We start from the raw sequence: 8,705 nt of genomic DNA on the forward strand, positions 1-8,705 counted from the left end.
ATTTTGTAATAACTTAGTTGCTTGAACTCTAATTTCGGGACGAAATTCCCTCTAACGGGGGGATGATGTGACAACCCGAAATTTTCATTCGTATAAACTCTACAGTCAAGCACTACAAATAGTTGCCAAATTCATTTCAATACGTTTTGGCCGGTTTTCAGTCCGTTTGGGTGTTTCTATTTTATATTCGTCAAACGAACAAATAAAAGGAAGTATACTTTAGAGGTTGTCGTGCATCACTTAAGTCTCAAAACTCCAAGAGTTTGGAGTTTACGGCACCAAACATGGAGTTTACGGCCGTAAACTCTAAAGAGTATAAATATGACACTTAGTCATTTTTGGCTCATTTTTCACTTCCTAGCTCAAGAACACCCATAATTCTCTCTCAAGTATCATATCACATTTCGTCCGATCTTCCAAAAATGTAAGTGTTTCTTCCCTAGATTTGTTGATATAACACTTTATCTAGTGTTTATACATGATTTCATCCATGAAATCTTGTCTTTTTCATAGATCTTCAAGTGTTCTTTAAGAACACCAAGAACACACACTAGTGTTTTTGGACCTTAAACACTCTTACAAGCTTCCTATAAGTAAGTACACTCCTCCTATCTAGTTGTTTGCTTAGTATACTTGCTAAACCATTGGAAAACATCAAAAATCCCCAAGAACACATGTGTTTACGGTCAAGGGATATCCTTGAACCGTAAACACCATCAAGTGGTGTTTGAGTGCCACCAACACCTTCTAGGGCTTGGATATTGGACTAGAACCTTGCATGCATGAACTAGAAGCCCCAAATCACAAAATGGTTGGAGTGACCATGAGTTTACGGTCGTAAACTCATGGGTTTACGACCGTAAACTCCAAAGGAGTGGTCCAAGGACCGTAAACTCCAAAGAAGGGTCATTTCGAGCCCTAGTTCCTTCCTAAGCCTTTGATGCAAACCTAGAACACTTCCTTGAGGGGTATAAGACCTTAAAAAACCCAATGATGCAAATTACCATGAGTTTACGGCCGTAAAATCATGGGGGAAATGGCCAAAAACCGTAAACTCATGTTTTGTTGCCAAATGGGAAGTAAACTCCAATGTGAGGCCATATTCTCCTTAGATGTAACCCTTTAGCACCCCTAGCACTTGAATCAAAGTGTTACCTATGTATTAGGGTGTCTTTACTTGATAAATTGGTTATTAAATGACTAATTGGATACATATATGTATCATCACATGTTAAATAGGATCCGTGTGTGTGCTCAAGCCCTCACTTGACACTTAGCATCCTAAACTGTTTTATTTAGCTAAAGGTTTTCAATTCTCGTTTTCAAATCTCTTTTAAAACACTAAAATCTCTTTTTAAATTACTAAGCCTTTATCAAAGCCTTTTAAACTTATATTCTTGATAGATTCATGTCTATATAGATATAGTTATATAAGTAGGGTTTGAAGGACTTAGGACTGATAGCCCGCTTTATTTCCTGTTCCTTGTTTGGTTGTGGACTTAGAGCATCCGGTTATTTGTCTGAGTGTCGTTGAAGTTCTAGTTATATATTATATATATCTGGATAGATATTAAAACTCTTACTCCAGTTCAATACCTTTGGGTAGCAAAGGTACCTAGATAACCTCTCAAGTAAACTATAATAGGTATAGTTTAGAAACCAACCATAAATTTCTTGAAGGAGAACTTAGTTATATCTATATTCATAAAAACTTGTACTTTTAGTAAAAAGAAAGGTATATAGAAAACAAAACACTAGATACATCCTCATGACGCGGATTTCACCGTTGTCAAGTTGGTAACCAGAGTCTCCTGGAGGGAGAGCGGGCATTGTGTGTATAGATCTATACGGGACAGACCATCCCACATCCTGACTGCTAGCTACAGTCCCGGCCGACCAAGCCAAGGGGTGACAAATGTCACATTCATTTCGACGCCAGCAGGTCGTCGTGTTTACATCCGTCAATCAGTATGGTTACGAGTATCTTTACATTTACCTTATAATTCATGGCCTTAAGGTAATTACTATCACGGTATTTTCTACATATAAAACCATCATAATATATTTTCCTAGTTATACACTAGGCCACATTTTAAACCTTTAAACTAACCTACTTAGGATTAAAGACTATTTTAGACTCCCCGAGGTGTATTGTCATTTAATACTACCTGGAGTCTGTATCTTACTACTTTAGACTCCTCGGAGTGTATTGTCCACTTAATACTATCCGGAGTCTGCATTTTTATTACCTTATAAGCAGCAATGTCATTGCTGAAGTAAAACATTATTTTCCCTATTACATTTAATTATGGCTTTCCCATATACTCATTAATGTAAAAACTATATTTTGATAATGATAGTAACATTAGGGAAAAATGCTCTTTAAACACAAAACAGTCGGGTCTTGATAGAAGACTGCTTTTATTAGATAAACTCATTCTTTAAACTCAAAACAGTCTGTTCTTGGTAGAAAATATAGGATTTTCGGGAAGGAATTCAAATACGCTATAAACTTTTATCACCATCCTCTAATGAGATTATTTTGAGGAAAAACATGTATTTATGTCAATGTCATTGAAATACTTATGAACTCACCAGCATTAAAATGTTGATACTCCCTTTCAAAATAACTTGTATTCTCAGGTCGTCAGTAGACAGGTACACTCCGGGAGCTTTTGCAAAGTCAGCCTTGTACCGAGCTGCAATTTATGTTATTCTCTATATCTACTTTTGATGTTGTTGCTAAATGTAACCTATGTAAAACTATTACTATTAATGCAATGGTTGTTGTACTTTGATTACTATACTGCATGTGTTGTGATACTTGACATGACGTCCTCCACCCCAGAACGTTTCCGCCGTTCCGGTTTTGGGTGTGACAGATTGGTATCAGAGCATTGTTTATAGTGAGTTCAGTATATATCAAATCATAAAAGATATACAACCTATAAATACAATGGGATAAAAACACTCTGACCAAGAATTATACTTTAAAATATAACCATATTTTACAAAAGTATAAGAACATCCAGAATATAAAAACCCAAACAAGTATCACAAGAAGAATAAGAATAAAAGTCTTTGGATGTTGACCATTACCGTTAAACCTGGGCAGTTATGTAATCTTAAGCTGGAATAAATATAACCTGATCAACTATATTTATTCGAGATGCGACTAACGTGTGTTTGGGAGTGATGGTGGTGTTGCGATGAATCTGAAACTTACCATATAGGAATGATAGAGCCAAACATAAAGTTTAAAATACTAAAGGAGTATTTTATGATACTAAAAGACTAACAATAAACCCAAAGGCATGTTCAGAAGTTTTAGAATCAAACATATAATTAAAATACTATAGGGGTATTTTAGAAACCATAAATAACCTTGCGTGAAAACTAAAAAGATCCTTATGGATCGGTCTATGATCACGGAGTGTGTGCTCCCAAGGTTATATATAGTTAGGATCTCATAGGCTGAGAATGTGTGGTTTCGCTCTACTTCCTTTTCCTTGTTTGGATGTGGATATAGGGTAGTATCACCTATTCGAAGGCCTATTAGATCTAGGTTATATATGATTTGTGTACACTATGTAATTGTAGCAAGACTCGATATGGATCACCCAGTTTAATGTTTTATTAATCTCTTAAGATTCTTTAGACATTCTCATTCTCGCATAAACCCCTTTAGAAAACCATATCCACTTCATTAATCGGCAGAAGAGTCGATAAAGACCCAGAAGAGGTTCATTGAGAAGATTCCAATTAGGAAATAAATGACCAATGATGAGACTATTGAAATCACCATGTGCCTATACCTTTTAGGGACGTCGGTGGGAAATTCGCCTGAACATCCGAGATTCCAGTCACCCATTATGAAATGATGGCGATTAGAGTCAGAATTGGAAGTAAGGCGGAGCAGAAATTCAATATGTCTACAGGAAAAGAGAACCCTATATAAGTACCCAAGTACCCGAAGAAAACCAACGCTCGTTCTAGTCAAGGATAAAAGGTGAACAGAGGGAGCCAATGCATGGAACCCGAGAAGTGTTCTACCCCTATAAAGTCACACTAATAACCCATAAAATAATACAACTTAGTGAGCTAGTGATTACACTACTCACACTATGTGTTAGGCAAATCGTCTTTCCTGTCGCGACTAAGATAAATAAATCGGATCACAAAATCTCGATTGAGAGTGTTTAGTTCTAAACTTTCATGAGCCCTTTCTTGTGTAATCCTCGTTCCGGAATTCTTTCAAATCTTTTCAAAGCCGGAGAGTGAACCTCTCCAGTATAAAGATAACTTAGTTGGAACGACATCCGATTTATGGCTTTCCGATACACTTACTTCTACCCTGTTACCAAGACTGCATCATAGGGATGTAGGTCGACCCTTAAAGAACCATAACTCAAAGCGCGGGAAAGATTTTATGCCTATTATAGTAAAGAAAGATACGTCTAGGGGTAAACATCGTTTCTCATCAATTTGTGTTCCTCATCGTGTAGGGAAAACCATGCCTCCAAAGAAACGTAACCAACCCGCTAGCAAGACACCGACTCTTCAGATCGATGAAGCTACGTTCCAAGCTGCAGTTTCAGCAGCCGTAGCAGCTGTCATGGCTCACCTGAATGCTAACAATGACAATGTTAACAGGAGCACTATCGGGAATCCCGATCATGGCGATGGACAGCAACAACCAACACCCGCGTGCAAAGCCACCCAAGAACTCCAACCAAATCCACTGAAAAGGAAGTTTGGGAACGAGGAGGGAAGTACCTCGACTCAAGGACCTTCCGGAGAGCAACAAGCAGAGGTAATCAATACCCCTATCAACCCACCTGTCTCGACACCGAGAAGACCATACCTAGGAAACCTTCCCCACTGCAGCAAGTGCGACTACCATCATTATGGATTCTGTCGAGAGCCCTTTTGCGTTAGATGCAACATGAAGGGGCATACCGCTCGCAACTGCAGAACCCCGGTTGAGTTCATTACATCAACCACCAATGTTGGGACCAGTCCAATATGCCACCTATGTGGTGAAATTGGACACTTCAAGAGGAACTGCCCAACTGAAAGAAATGACAAAGACGCAGGAGGAGTTTAACCCTAATGCCTAGGGGGAAACATCAAGGAACCCGGTAGAATTTTGGTACGCTTCTCAACCTTAAGTAACTAATTGAAAACTTTAAATAATCAATTCTAATTGTAATTACTCCCTCGTTAAGGCAAAAGTCGCAGCACTGTTATAAAACTTAAAAACCCATCAGGTAAAGCTATGATGGCTTAGTATATACGTTAAGGCCATTTATAATTAGGATTAATAGACCTCGAGTGAGTGATGCGGCCTTATTTCCTGTTCCTCGTCTGGTTGTGGATTTAGGGCGGAGTCGCTCAGTCAACAATCCTTTTAATCTTAATTATCCATGACTAGTGTATACTAGACGATCATAGAGAGGCCTCGTGAGAAATCCGTTCATGAAAAGTACATCATTCCACAACATCAGGACCCCTAAAGTTCATCGCTAATCCATATCGGTCCAAGTATTCGCGGTAGTAAATACCATGGACGAACCTGAAGCGCTACGAACTTGTGTGCCTTGTTCCGCACCTGGTCCTATCAATCTCCATTACGTATCGTGTCGATGGTTGTAAATTTCGACACCACCGTCAGTCATGGCTCGACTTGGTTCGACCATGCGAAAATTCCTAGTACTGTGTAAAAAGAACTTTCACCTTATCCTAAGCGTCAAATCAAAATTCATTCAGCCCTAATATAGAACCTATTGCGAACCATCGATCGTCTTTCTCATCCAACCTTCGGAAGTACCCAGGAGAGAAGTACCACACGCTGTTAACCAACTCCATTAGACATTAAAACCAGAAGCGAAAGGCACTAGAGATTTTCCGGAAGATAATGACCGCCCGAGGCTTACTCAGTAGATCCTCCAGAAAGGCCATTTGCACCGCACGAGATAGTTCGTGAATCAAGAGAAAAGAACTCATGGGATTAATTTACTGTTGGGTTATGAGCATTCTAACACTCCTAAGTGTACATGTAACCCTAAATACCTTGGATCTATGTTTTCTCTATTATACATACAATTATGAACGTCCAAGGTATTATCCTAATCTAGCATACAAAACAATAAATATAACAAGATAGAATACATACCTCTTTGATGTAGAATGTCTTCATGAAGCTTGAGTGCCTAGTGCCCCAAGTGTGACACCTCAAATGGTTCACACAACACCAAATACACTTGGAATAACTTGAGAGAAACTTGAACACTCCTTGAAATCGTCTAGCCCTCACACTCACATATTAGTGCACGATTTCTTGAGCCATGGGATTCTTTTATATGGTGGCTATTAGGGTTACACCATGTAACTCATAACTTTACCCATTCCTTATGCTCCATGGATTTTAACATCGATGGAGTATCCATGGGTCACCCCATGGACTTAGTCCAACATAAGGAATCTTGGATCACAAGCCCACATATATAAGAATGAATGATTTACACAATCAACCCATATATTTAATTAGTCTCCTTTTGATCACTTAATTAATTCCAAATTAATTCTTGATCAATACTAATTAAATAACCTTATTAATATATTAGAACTTATAATATATTAACCAACCTTAAGTGTTATTTCTCTCATTATAGTCTATCCAAATACATGATGCCATGCAACCCAAATGGACCATGTCGGGTCGGGTCAAGTCTTACCAATTATAGTTATGGACTTAGACATTAATCCAACAGTCTCCCACTTGGATAAGTCTAAAACTATTATTGTGTATGACTTCAGGAACCGATCAGCAATCGTAGCTCTCAAAAGTTTCTGTCGAACTCTGACCTTGTCGATGAACAATGACCTTTGTCAATGACTTGTCCATTGGATAAGGGATCATATATTCCTCCATTCTAGATATCATATGGACTGAGACATGGATTATCAATCATTCTCTCTGTCCATTTGTTGTTTCCCGATTTCCGATTCATGATGACTGACTAATTGAACAAATCAAATCAGTCCTGGCTTGGCCAAGCACTCACATGTATCATCTTTAAATCATCGAGGGGCCCACAGATATTGCTTTTACCCCGAAGGTAAAAGGAATGGATAAATTTCGACTCATATGGCTTGTTCTACTACTTGTTGAATCATACACAAAGGCACGTTTTATAACATCGAGTTACCAATGCGTTTTCGTGCAATCAATGTATAACCAACTCATAGTAACAACTCATATCTCTAGGTTTGAATAATATAAGATATTATCGTCTCATGATCACTCGTGATAAAATCCATGAAGTGATTCAAATGAGCGCAGGTTGAATCCAATACTCAGAACTTATGAGCACTCATGAGTGTTGTAGCACCACTTTGTCCACCAACTTGGACCTCTACAAACCAACCCATGACAGTCTTGATTCATATCTACTTCGAACATATGACCGACTGTGGATGGTTTGAATAACTTAATCATTCAGGAAGAGCAACTTAGTTATTCTGGAAGTCAAAACATGCAAAGTGAAACACAAGAATAAATGAATCAAATATGGTATCAAACCCTATGAATATAAATAAACACTTTTATTTATCACCATACTGATTACTCATTATTCATTGTTTCGGTTTTATCAACTTTATACTTGAATTTAAAACAATAGTTGTCCCATGCTCCAAGCATGTACACTAAGTTTTCTAAACACTAGTCATGCCATACACCAAGTATGCATACTATGTTTGTCTATGATCTTTACTTTGTAAAATAGATCAATTGAACATCACTCCAATGATCCTCCTTTCACAGTCCCAAATCCTTACTACAAATGCAAGAATTCCAAATCCATGCCATTTACTGAAATCTGTTAGATTCTAAACTTATATGCATTGATCCTCTTAATGATTATGCACGAAGTCAGAAAGACTTGACAACAATCATTCCAGAGCATTCCAAAGGAGATCAGCTCCTTGGAAACATCCTTCTTTCATTAAGTTTCCTAATCTTACACAGATTGAATAATTTCTAACTTTGAAACATTTCCATATTCCATTTTGCCTATCACTTCTAAACAAGAGTTGCCTCCTTACCGATTATGTTAATATGGTCCTTCCAGAATTAACATTATACTTCCAACTGTCCTTGAGCAACCAATCTTTGGTAAACCTTAGATTGTCCTCGACAATTGCTTAATCATTTTAGTCATATCCAATTCTATACCTTTTCCCTTCATAATGCCCCAGGCATTTGGAAAATTTTAGAAAGGATGAATATAACACATGTAATCGATCCTATATCCGAAGCATATGGGACACGATTCATGATGTCTCACATAAAGACTAAACCAGTCTTTTGCTATAATATTTCCATTTCAATTTGCCAAGTTCTCAAAATTCAGATTATGAAAAGGGATGTCGTAATCATAATCGAATTTTAGAACGCAAATAATGGACCCATATATAGAATTTCCTTATGTTGAGCCATTCCAACATGAAATTCATATATATATCCTTGATTAAATACGATTAAAATCTCAATCTAAGCTTTTAGAATTGAAATTAAGTATAATTTTCTCTCCCTTAATTATAGCAAAACAACTTTTTCAACCCCTGCAACCTCACGAATTGAAACTTTTGTTTTCTATAATTAACATTGCTAACTTGCAACCTTTGTCATAATTATCATG

The sequence above is a fragment of the Lactuca virosa genome, chromosome 3, assembly GCF_052849685.1.
Source record: "Lactuca virosa cultivar CGN04683 chromosome 3, Lactuca_virosa_CGN04683_v6, whole genome shotgun sequence".
Classification (NCBI taxonomy): Eukaryota; Viridiplantae; Streptophyta; class Magnoliopsida; order Asterales; family Asteraceae; genus Lactuca; species Lactuca virosa.